Source organism: Mustela erminea, chromosome 16, assembly GCF_009829155.1.
Source record: "Mustela erminea isolate mMusErm1 chromosome 16, mMusErm1.Pri, whole genome shotgun sequence".
Classification (NCBI taxonomy): domain Eukaryota; kingdom Metazoa; phylum Chordata; class Mammalia; order Carnivora; family Mustelidae; genus Mustela; species Mustela erminea.
In genome coordinates, this window is record NC_045629.1 from 65,138,177 (window position 1) to 65,161,354 (window position 23,178).

A 23,178-nucleotide genomic window follows, 5' to 3' on the forward strand; every position below is an offset into this window, starting at 1 on the left:
ATGTCCGCCCCCCAGCCACCCCACCCCTCCCACCCGCCTCTGCTCCAGCAACCCTCAGTTCGTTTTCCAAGATTAAGAGTCTCTTATGGTTTTTCTCCCTCTCTGGTTTCATCTTGTTTCATTTTTCCCTCCCTTCCCCTATGATCCTCTGTCTTGTTTCTCAGATCCCTCGTATCAGTGAGATCATATGATAATTGTCTTTCTCTGATTGACTTATTTTGCTTAGCATAATTAAAAAGGGGCATAATTTTAAAACCCCTATGCCATTATTACACATAAGCATAGCAATAATTCCTTGTTAATGCATAATAATAAGCAAGTCCACAGTCACCCAACTGTCTTCATAATGAAATGATTTTTTTCAGTGGGCTTGTTTTAATCAGAACTCACTGCACTGCCTGATGTGTCTCTTTGAGGGTCCCTTAATCTAGAGTGTGTCCTCTCTTCTTGCTCTCTTTGTGTCATGCTCTTGACTTGTTCCAGTTGTGCTGTAGATGGACTCCTCTTCTGACTTTGTCGGTTTGCTACCTGGTGGTGTCATTAACAATGTTCTTTACTCTCCATTATCCCTGGAGACGGAAGTTAGCTCTGCAGCTCTATTGCACTCGGGTTGTTATTATTATTATTATTATCATTATTATTGCAAAAACACTTCATAGGTCCTACTTTTAATAACGTTGAGGGTCATCAGTAGGTTAAGGTGGTAATAGTCTGATCCCTCCATGGAAAATTTCACCATCAACCGTTTCTCTATTTCTTATGAACTGAATATGGACAGTAAAATCAGGCTTATGAGGGCACCTGGGTGGCTCAGTCGGTTGGGCATCCAACTCTGCTTTTGGATCAGGTCATGATCTCAGGCTCCTGGGATAGAGCCCCTCGTGAGGCTTCATGCTCAGTAGAGGGTCTGCCTTCCTCTCACTCTGCCCTTGCCCCTTGTACATGCACACTCTCTCTAAAATAAATAAATAATTTTTTTGAAAAAAGTTGGCTTATGAGTAAATTTGGTCCAAGAATATAGTTAGAGAATCACAAGGCTGTGAGATTTCTGAAAGACATTTCAGTCGACCTTTTACTCTCAGATAGGAACATGACTAAAGTTTGTAGAGAGGGCAAGGGGAGAATGATATATTTAAAAAACAAGCAAACAAACAAAACACCAAACCCAAAACCTGAGGGGATGATCTGTTTAGGCTATCTCTCACCTAGCAACACTCATACATGAGATCACAAGATTTAAGAAAAAGACTTAGCTACATAGAAAAAAAAAGGTTTGAATAATTAAGGGGTAGAGTCTTTCTAGTGGCAATTACCTAACTTGTAAAATTCAGTATGCAGTGGCCAAAACTGTAGGGTATTGTGTTGGTTTGCTGTTTCTTTTAACCCACTGAGCCACACAGGCGCCCCTGCTATTTCTTTTAAATATGAATAACTTTTTAACTGATAATAATGTATTTCCTGAGCCAAGGTAGGACATTAATGATCAAATCTCATGTTTCAGGCTATAACGCAATTATTGCAGAGAAGAGAGTTCTCTTGCCTGTGTTCCAAATGACAGAGAGAGAGTGAGAGAATGGGGTGAGGGAAGGATAGAGGGAGAGAGAACCACCATGCACATCCACCCTCCCTGGAACCTGCACTAAGCTTCTCCAATTTTCCAAACAAGGTGTCCTGACTTTGAAACAGAGGTGATAACAGCATTAGCCACAGTATATGAAGCTCTGATTTCTGCCAATTATTTCAAAGTCTCTTTATTTGCCAAGATTAACCTCTTTTCTCTAAATAAAGTAAGAGAATTGTTTGACTAGTTAATAAAAAGAAGATAACACAATGTCTGTGTTAGCACATGACTTTTTAAAACAATGGAACACCTGTAGAGAGGTTCTTGTTTAAAAGTGATTAGAATGAACCCACAGGAGCACAGGCATTATGCAGGTGACATTGACTTGGAACTCAAGTTTAACTCAGACTTATTATATTAATCATGGTAATCCAATACACAGTCAGTTCATTTGTTGTTGCTTTGTTGTTGTTCTTAAGATTGCATTCAAGCTAAAATACTAAAGGAAAACAACAAGCGCAAAAACTGTTCGCATTGGACAGACCTGAATTTAAGTAAAGGTTTTGCCAACTGCTGTCTGGATGACATCAAACAAGTAATTTAATCTGAGTTCAGTTGGAAAGATTAAAATAAGAAATATAAAAGAGTGAAAAGAATGGTAGTGACCACCTAGGGTTATTGCAAGGACTTTAAAAATTAGCCAGAGCCCAGAATATGATGCAAATTTTCAACAAATGACATTATATCCTTACCACTAATTATAATGGGCTTCTCATGCTTGAACTCAGATTTAGAAATTAAGATACATTCTTATGCTGTTTCCAACAAAGATGTGTATTTTTTGTGAGCAGAATATCCAACAAAAATGAGCCTCAATATAGACGTTCCAGACTGGGGCTGCTAATTATTATGACGTTACTTAAAAACTAATAAGACTTTGAAATTAGACTCCTTTGCTAAAAGTAAACTTTCTGGGCTCTTACTACTCAAAGTGAGGTCAGAGACTCAGGAGCAGTTGTAGCACTTAGGAGTTTTCCAAATTTTAGGACCTCAGGCATTATCTGGACTACCAAATCAGAATATGCATTTTAATAAAACCCCTGGATGTTTCATCTGCACATGAAAGTTTGAGAAGGATTTCTCTAGAGGGCACCTGGGTGGCTCAGTCAGTTAAGCGGCTGCCTTCAGCTCAGGTCATGATCTCAGTGTCCTGGGGTTGAGCCCCATGTTGGTCTCCCTGCTCAGTGGGGAGTCTGCTTCTCCCTCTTTCTCTACCCTTCCCTCTGCTCATGATTTCTCTCTCTAAATGAATAAAATCTTAAAAAGAAAAATAATCCTCTAGTAGAGTTCTCAGAATTTAGCATGTTACATAAGTACCTGGAGAACTTGTAAAGCACAGATAGCTGGACCCCAACTCCAGAATTTCTGATTAAGTAGGTCTTGAATGGCCTAAAATTTACATTACATTACTGATGATGCTAGTCCAGGGACCACATCTTCATAATGACTAGAACATTCAGTAAAGACTCCAGAGGTCAAACTTTAGACTACTAGTAAATGCTACTCTAGACCCACTCTGAGAAGACTTAAGAATAAGTCCTAGAAGTATCAAATCTGGGCACCTGGGTGGCTCAGTGGGCTAAGCCTCTGCCTTCGGCTCAGGTCATGATCTCAGGGTCCTGGGATTGAGTCCCAAATTAGGCTCTCTGCTCAGCAGGGAGCCTGTTTTCCCCTCTCTCTCTACCTGCCTCTCTGCCTACTTGTGATCTCTGTTTGTCAAATAAATAAATAAAATCTTTTTTAAAAAAAAGGATTTTTTTTAAAAAGTAACAAACTATCCACCACAAAAAACACAAACAAACACTTCTTAAAGAAGAACAACAAAATCCAGACAACAATATAACATTCAAGGTGTCCACCATACAATCAAAAATTAATAGCCATGCCAAGATGCAGAAAAATGTGATCCAGAAGCAGGAGTCAATCAACAGAACCAAATGTTGAAATGAAAGAGATGATGGAATTAGCAGATAAGAGCATTATAACAGCTATTACATACTATATACATGCTCAAAGATGTAAGGAAAAGCATAAACATGAAAGGAGAGGAATGGAAAATGCATTAAAAAATTAAATGGTATTTCTAGAGATGAAAGGTATAAATGAAAGATACATTGAATGAGATTAACAGCAGGTATACACCCAAAAGAATTAAAAAAATATGTCACACGGGCGCCTGGGTGGCTCAGGCAATTAAGCATCCAACTCTTGATTTCAGTTCAGGTCCTGATCTTAGAGTCATGAGACTGAGCCCTACATCAGTCTCCAGGCCCAGCACAGAGCCTGCTTAAGATTCTCTCTCTCTCTCTCTGCCCCTCCCTCCCCCCATACACTCTCTTTCTCTCTAAAAACAAAACCAAAAACAAACAAAAGATATATATATATAATTACAAATTATATAAATTATATAAATACAAATATATTATTTTATGTCTATAATTATATAAATTATATATAAATACATTATATTAGATATAATATAAATTATATAAATACAAATGTTCATAGGAACATTATCCATAATAAGACAAAAGTGGAAACTTAAATGTCTATCAACTGGTGAATGGATAAACAAAAATATGGTATAACCATTCAACGGAAGAGTGTTCAGTCATATAAACAAAGTACTGGTACAATATCAGCCACCACATGATTGAACCTTGAAAATATTACATTAAATAAATGAAGACAGTCACAAAGTCCATATTGTATAAGTCCATTTATATGACATTTCCAGAAGGTAAATCTATAGAGACAAAAAATGCCTTTGTGGTATGCTCTAGGGATGGGCAGGAAGCCCTTTTTGAGGGAAAATGAGGAATGATTGCTAATTAATTAGTATGGATTTTTTTATGGGGTGATGAAAATGATCTAGAAGTCATTTAGGTCATAGTTGGATAATTCTTTGACTATCTTATAATCCCTTGTATTGTATAGTTTTGGTGAAATGTATGATATATGAATTACATATTAATAAAGCTATTATATTAAAAATATTAAAAAGTTAGCATTTTATTTCACACCTAGGAGGTCATTAGTGACCTTTGCTTGAACAATTCCAATTTGAATTGGGAAAGGGAAAGTCAAATTATGTTGTGTGTTGTTAGAAAAGGGACAGGAGAGTGGTAATGTGAAAACAATGTGGTAGACCATTCTCTTAAAAAGTCTAGCTGTAGGGGTGCTGGCGGCTCAGTCTGTTAAGCCTCTGACTCTTAACTTTGGCTCAAGTCATGAACTCATGTCATGGGTCCTGAGATCAAGCCCCACGTCAGTGGGGAGTCTATTTGAAGATTATCTCCCTCTGCCCTTCCCCCCCACTGACATGCTTGTGCTCTCTCTGTCTGTCTCTTTCTCTTACATAAATAAACACATCTTACAAAAAAAAAAGTCTAGCCATAAAGGGAAGAAAACAGTGTTTTTTAGAGGAGTTTCCATGACAGGGAATGAGGTAATAGGAGATGAAGGAGAAAGAAAGATTCAGAAGAATGGAGGTAGGAGAGTTGAGAGGAGATGGAATCTAAAGAAAGAGATTAACCTTGCATAGGAGATCACCACTCTTCAACTGATCAAAGAGGAAGGAATGAAGGTCAAACATCTGCCTCTGAGTTGCTCACAATTTGGGAGCAGCAGCTAGGCTGTCTGACCGGGGAGACACTGCCCAGAGATTTCTTAACCTCCCCAGCTTTCTAGTACTAGCCATTCTGATGCCTGTTATGATGGTGGTTGTGGTGGAGTGTGTGTGTTTGTGTGTGTGTGTGCGTGTGTGAGAAAGGGGGAGACCATCCTTCTCCATGATGTTCTCACTGAGAGGAAAGTGACAATTCCCACAAGGAAACCTGATCGTTTTGAAGACACAGGATCTATGAGGGATGTTGAAGCCAAATTCAGAGATGAGAGCAGAGGCTGCGAGTTCAACTGTTTACAAGGTCCAGGTAGTGAATAACAACTTCTAATATTTGAGTGCATATTATGCACAGGCATCAGTCTGAATACTTCTATGCATAAACACACTTAATCCTTATAATAGCTCCATGAGGTAGGTATTCTCTCTCTCTCTCTTTTTTTTTTTTTAAGATCTTATTTATTTGGGGTGCCTCAGTTGGTTAAGCGACTGCCTTTGGCTCAGGTCATGATCCTGAAGTCCCGGAATCAAGTTCCGAATCAGGCTCCCTGCTCGGTGGGGCGTCTGCTTCTCCCTCTGACCCTCCCCCTTCTCATGCTCTCCCTTTCTTTCTCATTCTCTCTCTCTTTCTCTCAAAAAAAAAAAAAGAAAGAAAATCTTTTTAAAATATATTTTATTTATTTATTTGACAGAGAGAGACACAGCAAGGGAGGAAACACAAGCAGGAGGAGAAAGAGGGGGAGAAGCAGGCTTCCTGATGGGCAGGGAGCCTGATGCAGGGCTTGATCCCAGGACAATGGGATTATGACCTGAGCCAAAGGCAGATGCCACCTGCCACCTGCCAGATGACTGAGCCACCCAGCTGCCCCTGAGGCAGATATTCTTAATCCTATGATGGATAGAACATTGAGGCACATGAAGGTAAAGGAACTCACCAAGGATACAGAATTAGGAAGTTGGTAGAGCTAGAGTTCATAGCCGAGCCATCTGACTGAGAGCGTGTGCGCCAAACCATGAAATTATATTGCTTTCTTTAAAGAAATATACACAATAAAATGGGGTGTGTCTATCATGACAGAAGAGCCCACGAGCATCCTGAAAAGAGCAGACATTAGCCATGTCCAGCTCGTTCCTCACATGCATGAATTGAGCTCAGTGTTTCCAGACATGAGATTTTTTTAAGGAGGAGCAGAATCTGAACTTGTAAATAAAATCTCACAATTTTTAGACATAGGCTATTTTTTTTAAGTTTATATATTTCATGACAAATATGTCCATGGGCCAGTTATGGCCATAATGAACCAGTTTGTGATCTCTGCTTTGAAGAGAACTACAGGCTTCTGTCCAAGAAGAAGAGAGATAGGATACAAAATATAAACTCTGATAAGTTTAGAAGCCTGGTATGTCTAGAGATGACATTTTTTTAATGTACAACATGAAGGGGAAATGAATGCACATTCAGAATCATGCAACCAAACAAATATGAATCAAGAAGAAAATCAGGTAACACCCGCGCAAGAGAAGAGAAGACAACAGACATTTTCGAATAACGACAAAAATTCTGGGCTACTATCATGGACAAGGACAATCAGGGTGGGACATCATTCTCCAAGAAAGATAAATGTGATCTGGAAGAATAAATCTTTGCTGTAAAACTCCTGCCCCACTTAAATCAAACATACTATAGGCAGTGAGATAAACACAAATAAGGGACAATCCATCACTATCTCACAAAGTTACTGGAAGGAGAGGGGAATAAAACAGCTTTGGCATCAGTAGGAGGAACAGTTCCCCCCCCCCCAAACAAAATTGGGCTCTGTTACCATGGAAAGGGACAATAGGTGCTGGGTGGTCCTTATAGGGACATGGGCAGCAAGGAGCACAACTGGAATCTGAAAACAGATTACTAGGTCAGCTCTCTTCCAGAGCTGCCCAGGCTCACCATACCTAGGGTGATCTAGCTAAAATAGTGCTGTGTAACCTTTTCACAGCCCATTTGCAAACACTTCGTCCGCATTGAAAGGATTGAAAGGCAAAAACTGACGTTCACTATCCAGCAATCATTACAACGCCATCACTACAATAGGACCGAAGGTATCTGCACCTACAGGAGAGTCCACTCTTATTCCACCATTCACTGGCCTGTCCTGCCGGGCTCAGCCTCTGGCTGGGAGAAACTGTTTGCCGTCCCCCCATCCCTCACTCAGAGGGCTCTCTTTGATACCTGGAAGGCAAAGCTATCTTTTGTTCCAGTAAAGAAACTCTTTTTGCTGGTTCAATCCCATGGTACATCTATCTCTTACAACTGGTCATCAAATCCCATGACCATCTCGGCCCAAGCTTCCATTTGGCAAAATTGCCAAAACAATGAAAATAACGAAATAACAGCAACACGAAAGAGGGATCACTTTACGAATGTGTGTCATGTTTTAGGGGCTGCTCTAACACTTGTCATGTTCACTGGACAACATGGGGCTTTGTACTGATCAATTTTGAGCTAGGCTGGAACTTCTCTAGGAGGTGGATGTATGCAGCTTCTAGAAACTCCTACTCATTTACTCATGCCAGGGCTGATGGTTGACAACTTCTCTCCCCACCCTGGATCTTTCTTTATCTCTAGAGTCCTGCCACTGTTGTGTAAATTGGAACTCTTACAGTACATTCTTTATTCCAAGTACTCACAAGGTTTCTACTCCCTGGTTAAACAGGAACACACTCATTCTGACTTTAGGAGGGGGGTGCTATTGTTATTCCTACTTCACAGGAAACAACAACAACAACAATAAAAACAAAACCCGTGCCACAAAGGGGGGAAATTACATGCCCAAAGTCACACACCTGAGGAGTACTGCGGGATTTGAACCCACAATTGATTTTTTGACTTAATAACCAGCTTAACTACCATAACAATACATGGAGAGACAGGTATTATATAATTGCCATTGCAGTGTATGAAGACATATATTATGCATATCTAGTATACAGATTTTATATATATATATACACACACACTTTGTGACATATATAGCATGCATTATAAGTAGATTTCATATATATCATATAAGCTATGCAATTGACTAGATACATATATTCTCCTTATATATACAAGTTAGCTCTAGGATTTTCTAGAAATTAATTTTTTCAACTGTTTTTGCTAATGGATAACAAAATGCCATCTGTGTATAATTGAAAATATACATACACAAATATATATTCTCAACTGTATACATTCAGTATTTTGATATCATTTGCAATAACAATTGAAAAACCAGTTTCTATAAAATCCTGGAGCTAAATTGTCCCACAATCAATAAGGAAAGGGTGCAACTGCACTTTTTGGATAATATTGGTGACTCCAAAAAAAAAAAAAAAATAAGAAAGAAAGAAAAGACTGAGCTCATTAATGTTCAAGCAAGGATGCATCTGAATAAAGAAAGTTAATAAGTACTCAGCGTGGGAGGAACCGTGAGACAGTATAAGCTTGTGAAACAAATTCAATGTTTAGAAGAAAATGATAGATAATTCTGTTTAATGAGTACACAGCAGACTAATTATTGTAATGAAATATGTTTAATTAAAAAGAAGTCTGCTTCCTAATGATTATACTGACTGTAAACCAGTTTGTAATACCCCAAAGACAGCTCAAGACGATACATAAAGGCTACAGAGAAGGTTTACACAAGGACAGTAAATAAATGTGTTCACTTGGTCTAAAATAAGCATTCTAGTCATCCCAGGCTCTTTTAATGTAATAATATGCCCTGATCTCTTAAGGCAATGCCCATTTGGAAATACAAGAAATAAAAAGAAGTAACAGAAAGCCTTAGGAGGATCATTTAAATGTACTTTAATATGACTTTGGAGAAAATACACCTTAACACAAATTTGGAGAAAAATGTAAATTATAACAGGTTTCATTCAGGATAAAGAGCTAAAATCCATTCATGGAATCAAATCATGTAAGAAGTCTGTATAGCTCCAGTTTGTAGTGGGTCTGAGGAAGGACGTATAAAGCAAGCTTTCATGTCCGATTTCGGTCACTCAGCCATTAGTGGCTCAGTGGACAAGGAGCAACATAGTAACTGGAAGAGAGCAGAATTGGGGGGTTTCAATCCAAGGCTGCAAAAATGGGATCCTTTCCGCCTGTGATTTCTATGAGTGTATGATGGTAAGAGTGTGTGCTGTTGAGTGTGGGTGGTGTTATCAGATATATCTTTAAGAAAATTTCAATCTGAGGGAACATCTAGGATGATTCATTTTCCGGGCATATTCTGCACCTCTCTTGCCTCTTTCCTGACAAATGGTGGGATGGAGCAGTGGTACGCTGGAGACCCTGGTGTGCTGGGGTTAGTCTATACTAGTTCACGGGAGCTGTCCAAGTTTTTAGAAACTTGCAGGTTGTTTATTAAACAGCTATTATTAAAATTTAAATTATATAAACATACAAGCAGATAAATTATGGTAGAAATAAAGGTAACAAATGCTCAACAATCCTGACTTATTGTCCTAATTTTTTATTATATATGTTCTTGGAGTTATCTACAGCTATTGTATATATATATATAGTGGGCATGCTATATTGTTTTATAACCCCACTTTCAGTGACTTCATGGTGGTAGCTTAAAATTGATCACTGTGGAAATATTTGCACTATGGAAACCAGCACTGCTGCAAATTGGCTTCCCTCTGCCCTCGATGGTTGTTAAACATTTACCAGGACATACCTGAATAGAGGCCATCATGAGAAGTAACGTATGCTGCCTAGATTCTATGTTTGGAGGGTAGGACTTGAGCTCTGGTGGCTGTGCAGGGCAGAGAAAAAATGATAACAGGTGAGTCTGCAGAAGAAACCACACAGATGTTTGCTAAAGAGGTTGTTATTTTGGGGAATCTAGGTAGAGAGAAACTGAGGTTCTGGCCAGGAGCTGTTGGGATGAGAACTTAGAAAATCAAACAAAAGTGAGGTCTAAAGAATGAGTGGGTGGTGAAACCATGGAAGAATTATTGAACCAAGTAGATTAGCAGGTTTTATAAGGTGGATCCAAGGCATAAATAGGGAAGAAGCACTTAAAGACAGGGCCACTGATTTCACATCTACTCTACATTGATTCAAACAAAACCCTATTTTTTTCTGAAATGATCTCCTCTCTCTTTATTCAAAGTTCTTTGATGGCTGACCTCACATTAAAAAGGAAAGAAGCCAGATTAAGACAAGTTACATGGAGGTATGATTAACATTCTTAATACTAGAGCAAACGTTCACACAAACACGCACATAGTCACACACAAACATATATACACTCACCCTCTCACACACACATGCTCACCTCATTCATGGGGCAGCTAGAATGGCATTCATTGGGAAAAACTATGGGAGATAGAATTAGCAGCAGGTATATAGGTTTCCATTGCTCATTCATTATAGCAGAGCCAGACATAAGACTCAACAACCCTAGCTGGGAAGTTCTAGGCTGAACAATTAAAGAAGCACTGGTCTCTTTCCCAGTGTGATTCCATGCTGTGAAGTGGCAGAAACTTGATTCCAACCATATCCTGCCAGTTTAGTGTTCAAAAGAGGTGGGAAATAGTCATATAATAGTCATGAGATGTACCAAACTAGGAGTCACAACATCAGGATTTGTGGCTGGGAAACCATCAGTCCTTCATCAAGGGTAGGAGCCCAAGATTTGACTAAGATTGCTTATCCTAAAGACTGGACCATCACCAGCTACCACAGAATTTGAAGAAGACCAACATGGTTCCTTACAGACCAGTCTGCACATTATCAGTCTGAGACATATTTTTCCTTGTTCCTCATTGACATATAGTCTGGATCCTCCAAGAGATTTGGGGAATGTAATAAATAAGTTCATCAATACTGATTAATTTGTCCCTATTAGATGGAAAATTCAAGGAGTTTTTTAATTAAATCAGGAAGGTCTTCTGCTGCTTATCCCCCAGTCTTCTAGAATATCTCATCCTTCTTCAAGAAAAACAATTATGAACACCTAGAACAAGGATAAAAGATTTCTTTTTTCCCCAAAGTGCCAACTGCTCTGAGGAAGAGAATATAACTTATTACAGATGTCTGCCATGGGTACAGCATAATAGGAAGTATAAGTCATGCCAAGTATTTGTCACTTTCCCTAACTTTTCTGTAAATTATTTTCCTTGTTTCAAAAAACATATTTTTGTGGGCATCTGCTTGTCTTCTTAAAAATCACAAGGTAATGATTTCTGCTATAATTTTTTGAAAGACTATCCCTTCATATGTGAGATAATTAGAGGAAAGTTAGCTTAATATGCTATATCTATCCTTGGATAACCCTCTAGTAAGGGCCGATCTGATTGTGTCTAAGGTCTGAAGAATGTTATAGTCCAAATCCCCAGGGGAAAAATTTCTTTCTCTCTTCTTGTGTCATGAGGTGCTCAATGTAAAATTGACCAGCTGAAATATGGTGGCTTTTTTTTTTCTGTTAAAATAATGGCAACACCTGCTCTGTCTTACCTTTGCAAACATCAACCTATTTCTCTATATTATGGGTTATAAAGTCATTTTCTATTGGACAAATTTAAATAATTACCAACATAAAGAATCAAAATCATTCTTTTGGTATCGGCTGAGTCCTGATTTGTGACCCAGTATGTGGTCTATTCTGGAGAAGGTTCCATGTGCACTTGAGAAGAATGAGTATTCTGTTGTTTTAGGGTGGAATGTTCTGTATATATTTATGAGTTCCATCTGGTCCAATGTGTCATTCAATGCTCTTGTTTCTTTATTGATTTTCTGCTTGGATGATCTGTCTATTACTGAGAGAGGCGTGTTAATACCTCCTACTATTAATGTATTCATATCAATATGACTCTTTATCTTGATTAATAGTTTTCTTATGTAATTGGCTGCTCTCGTATTGGGGGCATAAATATTTACAATTGTTAGATCATCTTGGTGGATAGTCCCTTTAAGAACGAAGTAGTGTCCTTCTGTATCTCTGACTACAGTCTTTAGTTTAAAATCTAATTTATCTGATACGAGAATCACTACCCCGGCCTTCTTTTGAGGCCCATTGGCATGAAAGATGCTTCTCCATCCCTTCACTTTCAGTCTGGGTGTATCCTTCGGTTCAAAATGGGTCTCTTGTAGACAACATATGGATGGGTCCTGTTGTTTTATCCAATCTGCAACTCTGTGTCATTTTATGAGGGCATTTAGGCCATTCACATTGAGAGTGATTATTGATAGATACGTTTTTATTGACATCGTGTTACTTTTGAGTCTTTCTGTAGATTGTCTCCATATCTCAGTTCAATGATATTCTTGGGATTTTTCTTCTTTTATAGAACCCCCCTTAATATTTCCTGCAGTGTCGCCTTGGTGGTTGCATAGTCTTTTAAGCCTTGCCGGTCTTGGAAACTCTTTATCTCTCCATCCATTTTGAATGTCAGTCTTGCTGGATAAAGTATTCTTGGCTGCATGTTCTTCTCACTTAGTCCCTTGAATATATCTTGCCAGCCCTTTCTGGCTTGCCAGGTTTCTGTGGACAGGTCTGACGTTATTCTGCTGGGCTTTCCTTTGTACGTAAGGAGCTTCTTCGCCCTAGCTGCCTACAATTATAATTCTTCATTCTTAATATTAGGTGTCTCGAGGACTTTTGAGAATCTGTAATCTTGGGGGGAGACCTTTCTGCTTCTAGTTCACTTACTTGTGGAGCATAAGGAATAACACAGAGGACATTGGGAGATGGAGAGGAGTTGAGTTGGGGGAAATCGGAGGGGGAGATAAACCATGAGAGACTGTGGACTCTGAGAAACAAACTGAGGGTTTTGGAAGGGAGGGAGGTGGGGGGTTGGGTGAGCCTAGTGGTGGGTATTAAGGAGGGCACGAATTGCATGGAGCACTGGGTGTGATGCATAAACAATGAATTTTGGAACACTGAAAAAAAAATAAAATAAAACAAAATTTTAAAAAAGTGCAAGCTTTAAATAGATAAGTTGGGGCTCTAGGTAAAAAATAAATTGGCACCCAGATGTCAAAACCATCCTACAGCAAATGGGAAAGCAGTGTAGTGAAGGGATAAAGTTAGAAACTTTGGAGTGAACAGACTTGCTTATCTTGAACAAATCATTTAACCTCCCCAAGGCTCATTTCTCACCTTCCAAATGGGTTTATTTTCCTATATTTATCTACCTTCAGGTTATTGTAAAGTGAAATGAAATAGATGTAAATTTTTTATTCTAAAATGCTCTGAAATGTAATAAGTATTTAGTGACTGCTCAATTATTCTGCTAAGCATGGAGGAGGGTATACAAGCTTATGAAACTTATGGGGAAATATTTTTGTTTCACATTTTACAGATTGTCATTTATTCTTGTGAGCTCCTGGTCTCTGTATTTTTAACTACACTTCTATAGGGAGGCAGTATTATTCTGTAGGTTGATATGTATATGGAGAGTATTTATTGCAGTATCGAACACATAGTAAGTACATACTGAACATCATTAGTAAAACACATGAATCATGAAATAATTCCTGAAATATAAATGATTTTGATTCTTTTTTTTTTAAATTTCTTTTCAGCGTAACAGTATTCATTGTTTTTGCACCACACCCAGTGCTCCCTGCAATATGTACACTCCTTAACACCCACCACCTGGCTCCCCCAACCTCCCACCCCCCCGCCCCTTCAAAACCCTCAGGTTGTTTTTCAGAGTCCATAGTCTCTCATGGTTCACCTCTCCTTCCAATTTCCCTCAACTCCCTTCTCCTCTCCATCTCCCCATGTTCTCCATGTTATTTGTTATGCTCCACAAATAAATGAAACCATATCATTGACTTTCTCTGTTTGACTTATTTCACTCAGCATAATCTCTTCCAGTCCCGTCCATGTTGCTACAAAAGTTGAGTATTCATCCTTTCTGATGGAGGCATAATACTCCATAGTGTATATGGACCACATCTTCTTTATCCATTCGTCCATTGAAGGGCATCTTGGTTCTTTCCACAGTTTGGCACCATGGCCATTGCTGCTATAAACATTGGGGTACAGATGGCCCTTTTTTTCACTACATCTGTATCTTTGGGGTAAATACCCAGTAGTGCAATTGCAGTGCTATAAAGAAGCTCTATTTTTATTTTCTTAAGGAATCTCCACACTGTTTTCCAAAGTGGCTGCGCCAAATTGCATTCCCACCAACAGTGTAAGAGGGTTCCCCTTTCTCCACATCCTCTCCAACACTGGTTGTTTACTGTCTTGTTGATTTTGGCCATTCTAAGTGGTGTAAGGTGGTATCTCAATGTGGTTTTGATTGCAATCTCCCTGATGGCTAATGATGATGAACATTTTTTTCATGTGTCTGTTAGCCATTTTTATGTCTTCTTTGGAGAAGTGTCTGTTCATGTCTTCTGCCCATTTTAATTTTTTTTTTAATTTATTTGACAGACAGAGATCACAAGTAGGCAGAGAGACAAGCAGAGAGAGAGAAGGAAGCAGGCTCTCTGTCGAGCAAAGAGCCTGATGTGGGTCTCGATCCCAGAACTCTGGGATCATGACCTGAGCCAAAGGCAGAGGCTTTAACCCACTGAGCCACCCAGGTGCCCCTTCTGCCCATTTTTTGACATGATTATCTGTTTTGTGTGGGCTGAGTTTGAGGAGTACTTTATAGATCTTGGATATCAGTCCTTTTTCTGTACTGTCATTTGCTAATATCTTCTCCCATTCCATGGGTTGCCTCTTTGTTTTGTTGATTGTTTCCTTTGCTATGCAGAAGGCTTTGATCTTGATGAAGTCCCAAAAGTTCATTTTTGCTTTTGTTTCCTTTGCCTTTGGAGACGTATCTTGAAAGAAGTTGCTGTGGTCGATGTTGAAGAGGCTACTGTCTATGTTCTTCTCTAGGATTTTGATAGATTTCTGCCTCACGTTGATGTCTTTTATCCATTTTATCTTTGTGTATGGTGTAAGAGAATGGTGATGTTTCATTCTTCTACACATAGCTGTCCAATTTTCCCAGCACCATTTATTAAAGAGACTATCTTTTTTCCACTGTATATTTTTTCCTGCTTTGTCGAATATTATTTGACCATAGAGTTGAGGGTCCATATATGGGCTCTCTACTCTGTTCCACTGGTCGATGTGTCTGTTTTTGTGCCAGTACCATGCAGTCTTGGTGATCACAGCTTTGTATAAAGCTTGAAATCAGGCAACATGACCCCCAGTAGTTCATCTCTCCTCTGGGTGCCTGGGTGGCTCAGTAAGTTAAGCATCTGCCTTCGGCTCAGGTCATGATCCCAGAGACCTGGGATTGAGTCCCACATCCAGGGAGCCTGCTTCTCCCTCCGCCTTCCATTCCCCTTGCTCGTGCACTCTATCTCTGTCAAATAAGTAAATAAAATATAAAAATGAGTCACACCCTTCTAACCTTGCATTGTCCTTAGAGAGTTCTTAGGATAAAATTCATAGTGTTAAGCATGACCTAAAGGGCTTGAGAACAAAATTTTCACCTAACTCCCTAGCTTCATTTCAAAGTACATAGATTTCACTCAGTTCTTAACACCAAGCTCCTTCGCAAATACAGGTATTCACATAAGTTCTCCCCTTTGCTTATGACACCTCCTTCCCCCTCCTCCCTTTAGTCCAGCTAGCTTTTATTCATCCCCTGGATCTCTGCTTAAGTTACTTATCCTTCAAAAATTTCCCCAAATTTCCACATTAGTTGGAGACACTGTTATTCATTTGTGTACACTCCACTTATAAAGAAAACACTTGTCGAAGTCTTTTTGGCTGTGCTGCAGATGGACCAATTCCTTATTTGGTCAATTTCCAAAAGTATAAGTTAGTGAAGGATAGATCCCTCCTCCCATTGTAGAGGGCTAAAAGTAGATACTCTTCCCCAGCCTTCCTTTTGTTAGAATGCAGATCCATGGGCTAGGTTTAGAAAATTAGATGCACCTTCTTCTGTGCTCATATGAGGAGCTGGTGATTCAAAGAAGCATGGACAGAAGAAGATTAATTCCCAGTCTGGTGACAATGGCTGTGCTGACATCTGGTTTTGAGAGACCACAGAGATATCAACAGCATTGGTGTCAGTGGTAGAATCCTTGATCCCATTCTGGCAATGTCATGGATCCCAGTGATTAGTAGAGTTGGTGGTGTCCTCACCTGGCCAGTTCCATAGCTTAATTTTGGGTGTGACCTGGCTATGTATCTATCCTTATTCTCATCCACTTTCTCATCTTAGTTTCCCAAACTTCCTGCCAAATCTATAAATTAATACATATCTTTTCAATAAATTGTTTTTCTGTTTAAAGAAGCCTGGTTCAGTTTCTGTTGCTTGCACCTTAGAACCCTGAAAAAACATCATTGCCCTTTTAACCATATGATGTAAAATGAATACATTTTTCAGTTATGTCTGCTTCTACCACTGAACTATAAGCTTGAAGACTTGTGCTTTGTCTATTTTATGAGCCACTGATTTTCCAGTGCCTAGCACAGGTTTGTCAAATAGTAAATACAAGATCAATTGCTGAGTGAAAAGAGTGAATTAATATATGCAAAGCCCTATGCCTAAATGATGGAGAGGGTAGGGGACAACAAAGCATACAAAGGAAAATCACAAACATGATCCTCAAAAGAAAAGATAAGCTATAATGAATTACTATGTGTGTGTGTACACAGACAGACATACACATATATGTGTGTGTATATATATATTAATTAATGAATGAACATTATGTAAGATAGAACATGAAAGTGTTGGAAAGATAGAAAGGTCAAAAGGAGAAGAACTGAAAGTATTATGAAAAAGATGGTTTTCAGGCAAGATCTTGAAGCGTAGCCCAAATTTTTACATTAAAAATTGGAAGAGGGATTACTCAATAAAGTCTAGACAACTGGAGGGATGAACAAAGGCACAGAGGTCAAAATGCACAGAATTATGAGGAGATACCCCTCTACTTAGAATGTAATGGGCAGTCATTAAAAACTATTGGGGGGGAAGTGAATAGGGAGGAAAATGACATGTCTAAGCTGCATTATGAAAAAGTCAAACTGACAGAATTATTTAAAATTTAACACAGAGTAGGAAGAGTAGACCAAAAAAATCAGATATTAAAAACTATTAGTATAATTCAAAGGAGAGGTAATAGGGTATTGTTTAAGTAGTAGAAATAAGACAGATTATTATTATTATTATTAATTATTATGAGACAGATTATGAGCTATCAAAGAGATAGGATTGCAAAGATTTGGAAACTTCTTGGATATGGGAAGCATAATAAAAAAAAGTTTTTAAGAAGTGAAAATAAAGCACGGATAAATGGGAAAATAGTAATAACAAGAACAGAAGGAAGAAATCATGGGAAAAGTGAAGTTTTATAGAGAAAGAGTAACTTTCTTGTAGTATATTTTGAGCTTAAAATTACAGGCGATTTACAACGGGCAACTGAAAGTAGGAGTCTGGCATTCCAGAGAGAAACCAGAATTAGAGATCTAGATTAGGAAGTGAAGGAGATGATGCCCATGCTCTCCTAGGTCCCTTCAACTCCCTTTATAGCATTTCTGTGTACCTTTCTCCCCACTTTGGTGTGAGTTCAAGCATTGGCCCCTGCTTGCCCCCTGCCAATTTGGGAAGACAACCATGAGTTACTAGAGGTGCACTACCCCCATGTGCAGATTGCTGGAAGATTTCGAAGTTTAAGTGCCTTCTTCTCTTCTCCCTTAACCTTTTCTAATGACAATCAGGTAAAGAAGCATGAAAGCCTCACCTTGAATTAGGCAACACTGAGCTGTAACTTGCATTCCACTTGTTCTGCAGGATCAGGCTTATGCCTGGATCACCCTCATGCCTGGATCACCCTTGCCTGGCTTCCTCCCCCTCCCTGTCCTTGCTCTACTCCTTTTTCCTGTCTCCCATAAGAGTACTTCATTACTGCATCACTTGCACATGAATCCATTTCTCAGGGTCTGCCTCTGGTGATGTAGAGGGAAAACAGTGAGTAAATCATAATGTAAACTATGGACTTTGAGTGACTTATGATGTGCCACTGTCAATTCACTCTTGGTATAAAATGTACCATTTTGGTGACTGGTGTTGAAAATGTGGGAGGCTATGCATGCATGGGAACAGAGGGTACACAGGAAATCTTTGCACCCTCCTCAATTTTTTCATGAACCAAAACCCACTCTAAAACAATAAAGTCTTAGAAAATAAACTAAAAATTTTTAAAGTGTATATTTTACCTTCATTATTGAAAGAAATTTTTGCTGTATATAGAACTTTAGGTTGGCAGCGTTTTTCTTTTTTCTTTTAGTAACTTGAAGATGTTGTTCCACTCTATTCCTTGCATTGTTTCCAACAAGTCTATTGCCAGTCTTATCTCTGCATCTCTCTGTATGTGATGTACCTTTTTTTGCTGGTTACTTCTGAAGATTTTTCTCCTTATCATTGCATTTAAGAAATTTAGTTATGATGTGGCTTGGTATAGATTTTTTCATGTATCCAACTCCTGGGGTTCATTGAATTTATTAGGTCTGTGGATATAATTTGATAAAATTTGGAAATCTGGCAGTCATTATGTCCTCCAATTTTTTCTCTTTTCTCCTTTTGAGATTCTAATTAAAAATATATTAAAACACTTCAGGTTCTCTCATTAATCACTCTGTTTTAATTTTTTTTCACTCTTTTCCCCTCTGTGTATTTCATTTTAGTTCCCATTTCTATTTCCATGTCTTCAAGTTAACTAATCTTTTCTTCTGTATTATCTAATTTGCTGTTAACCCTTTGCAGAATATTTTTCAACTCAAACATTCAGTTTGGGTCCTTTTTATGTGTTTTATATTTGTTTCTACAGGAAGTGTTCAATCTTTATTTTTTGAACATACAGCATACATTTATAGAAACTGTCTTAATATTCTTTCTGCTAATACAATCATCTGTACCATTTCTGGATTTGTTTATGGTGGTTGATATTTCCTCATTATGTTTCATATTTCCTGCTTCTTGGCATACCTGTCATTTTTAATTGGATGCCAAACATCGTGAATCTTTTCTTTTTTTTTTTTTTACGATTTTTTTTTTTAATTTGATATAGAGAGAGAGCGCACAAGTAAGCAGAGCAGCAGGCAGAGGGAGAGAGAAAAGCAGCCTCTCTGTAAGCGGGGAGCCTGATGCGGGGCTCAATCCCAGGACTCGAATCAGGATCTGAGCCAAAGGCACCCACTTAACTAACTGAGCCACGCAGGTGCCCCTGTGAATTTTTTCTTCTTGGGTGCTAGACATTTTTGTATTCCATAATATTCTTAAGGATTCTTCTATGATTCAATTGAGTTGTCTAGACATGGTCTGAGCATTTTTAGGCTTTTAGAAAAGCTTTGTAAGGATGGACCAGAGCAGACTTTCATCTAAGGCTATGTCTCAGTATCGAGACAATATTTTTCTATGTACTCTATCCAGTGCTTTATTAATTAGGAAATTTTTCACTCCAGGTAGTGGAAACAAAAGCTGTTCCCAGCCATGTATGAACTCCTGGGATTGTTCCTTTGCTTTTCTGGATGCTTCTTCCTTGGCCTTGGATAAGTTACTTACCTTCATGTAATGATTAGCACTCATCTGAAGATTTAAGGGAGACTCTTTTCTGACTTCCCAAGCTTTCTCTGCATTCAGATATTTCCTCACTAGTACTCTATGAACCCAGCTCTGTGGCCCCCTCAAATCCAGCTTCACCAACTTAACCCCTGGCCTCCACCAGGATTTTCCTCCCTCACTCTAGAAACTTGTTCCAAGGTGAGAAAATAATAGGGTTCACATTACTTTTTTCTTATTCCTAAGGGATCATTACCTTGCATTGTCTGATGTGCAATGTCTAAAAACCAGGGTTTTACATATTTTGTCTAGAATTTGTTTTAGCTGGGAAGATGAATCCAGTCTTAGTTATTCTATTTTGGGCAGAAGTCATGTGTTGCTGTTTTTTGATGATAAGAGAAATTGGTATATATTCATGGAGGGGAAAAGATTGAGGGCAAGGTTGAAATTGAAATTGAAGAGAGAGAAGGAAAGATTAATGAATGAATTTCCTAAAGGAAGTTCAAAGGAGAAATAATGAAAAGCTAGGATGGGACTTACCTTTGGACATGGGAAAAAAACTAATTTGTCTGAGACAGGAAGAAAGGAGGTGAGTAATAGTGACAAAACAGAAATTTAGATGCAGACTACATTTGGTTGGTTAATATTAATATTAGCTCCTAGCATGTAAGGTAAATAAATCTAAACTACTTTCTGCAATGTGGGCCGGGAGAGTAAAGTATGATTCCTAGCACAGGTCTCCCTGAAATCACCCTCCTTACAAACCTTCATTCCTGAGCTTTCCATATTCCTAATAAAAGTGAGGGTTTTATAGGTTACCTAATGAGTTCTTAATCAACTTACTTTAAAACTGCTGGTGGTCTGATTCACAGCTCACATTGGTATCTGATATCTATTATCTCTTGACGCCTCCACTGATTTTTTTCAAGTTAATATCCTGTTACACAATACTACCTAAGAGATATGAGACACATGAAAGTCCAATTTCAATTTAGGGAAATAAGTATTCTGTCCTGTAAGTGTTCTGCACATCAGGTTGTGGAAACACAATGAATGGGTGGGGCCCTACGTAATCTTCAATGGCCAGATAAATGCTGCCATAAAGAATTGCCCTTATGACCCAAAGGAATTATCCACAAAATAGATATGGGGACAGGAGTGGTGAGAAGAAAAGATATTCCATTGGGGGGAGGAGTATGTATACAGGCAGGAGAATTATTGGAAATGCAGATGGATTAATAGGACAGGTGAGGTCAGGGAGCGCATCAGTAGCTATATCCCACAAATACCCTGAATGCATTCCGGGTGTTTGGAACTGATCCTGAGAACAGCAGGGAATTCTGGAGGAGTTTTAAGTAGAGGAGTGACTGCAATCCATTCTGTGCTTAGAAATCATTCCAATAGCAGTGTAGAGAACACAAGACAGTCTAACAAGACTGTTAGAATATTTGTTGTGGCAGGGAATAGTATCCTGAGATAGAAGGAGGACAGTGGGGATAGAGAGAAGTGATACATGCTAGAGAATAAGGTGGTAGAACTAAGAGGCCTCATAACTGGTGAAATATGTGGCATAAGAGGAGCTACCCAAGGAAACACCCAGATGTTTGTCTTGGATAACTGGATTGACAGCCTTGTTTTCAATGAAACAAGTATTACTGGTTAGATGTCCCAAAACTCCCTGTAAAGTAAGAGAAAGTAGGGACAGCTGGAATGGTTTAGATTTGGTTTTGTATTCATTGGACATATTGCCTACTGTGCCAGGTGTAAATATGAGGAAAGGGAAAGAAGCTATGGGGTAATAAGCAAGACAAGTAGTGGGAGGGGTGGCAACAGAAAGTGACAACCTCAGGGATCCCTAAGGCCCAGTCCAAGTTAGATAACATGAATTAGTAGTGGGAACAAGAGTCTTGGTGATGACATTCTTTCAGCACCTCTGGGGCTGTGAAAGTAGACTCAGAGAAAAGAGGCAGAGATGGTGGGTTGAACCTCAGCTGCAGATATGGAGGCAGTGTGGATAAATCTATAATAAGGTACAAGATGGGAGAAAATATCTGGGACTAATACAAGCATCTCTAAAATCCCTTCCCATGAGCACAGTGTGGGACCAATGAGAGAATAAAGAGAGAGTGAAAGGCTGGAGGTCAATGGGCTGAGAATGAAGGAGAATTTGGTGCATAAGAGATAGCCATCAGAGAGAATATCAGCATTCACAGGAATGGCCGCAGTGAAACTCCAACAAGGTGGGTCCAGATGTGATTTCAACTCATTGAAGCTAGCAAGTTGTTTGGAGGCAAGATTGTTCAAAGTATTGTGGGTATGAATGATGACATTCCAAATGAGGGTGTCCATAGAGAGTCTATGAAGAAGGTAAAAGTCACTCTGGAAGTCAGTAATGGCAACAGGATGGAGGAAGTGCAGAAAAGTGAACCTGTTAAGAGCTTGTAGTCATTTGTGTAGAGGAAAGGACACACTGGTGGGGTGGGGGTGGGGATGAGTGCTTTCCTTCCTTGGAGTCTAGAGGTGTTGCTTTCATTAGAAGGAAATTCAAATCATCAAGAGAAAACAGGTTTGGGTAGTGATCATGAGAAGGGAAACCGTTCTAGGAAGGAATTCATTTTCAAGCAAATAATATGTTACAATAATAGAAGAAAACTCAAGGACAATTCTTTTCATTCCATTGGTCATTGTGAAAGCAGGTAGAAGAGGGAAAGCAGGGATCCTCGGGATACATGGTATATAGCAAGGAAGGTGCTGGAAGGGACACAGTAGAAAATTTTCCCCTTCATGGCAATTTTTTAAACATGTGCAATTGAGGCTTTTTCAGGCATTCATATTTCTGGAAACTCCAAAGTCATTTTAAGTTTATTCACTAAAATTTGGGGGTCTGTCATAGTTGCTGAGCATCTCCATGATAAAATTCTTTGAAGAGATCTTTCCTTTGAATGTTCTTAAAGTGCTTATAAAAAAACATTAGGCAGAAAATACAATATGATACAATACAATACAATATATTACACAGGAAGATTATTCCTTCCCTCTCAGGGTCTGAACACAGAGAGAGATCACTGATGAGATCAGTGCAGAAAACTTTAAATTTCCTATTAACTAGTGCACGTTAAATATCAGAGAGTGATGACTAACAGGAGGAATATACAAAAGGTTTCACCCACACCCTGTTTTGTGGTTTTTGGTCTAATCCTGCCACCACACCTACGAGTTTCACTTATTAAAATAATAAAGAGGTAGAATGACTAAAATCTGCTGACCAGTGCATGGAGCTTTACACAGTCCTTTAAAGGCTAGTACTGACAGACAAGATCAGATTTCCATTTGGAGAACGCCTGACGATGTTAGCTAA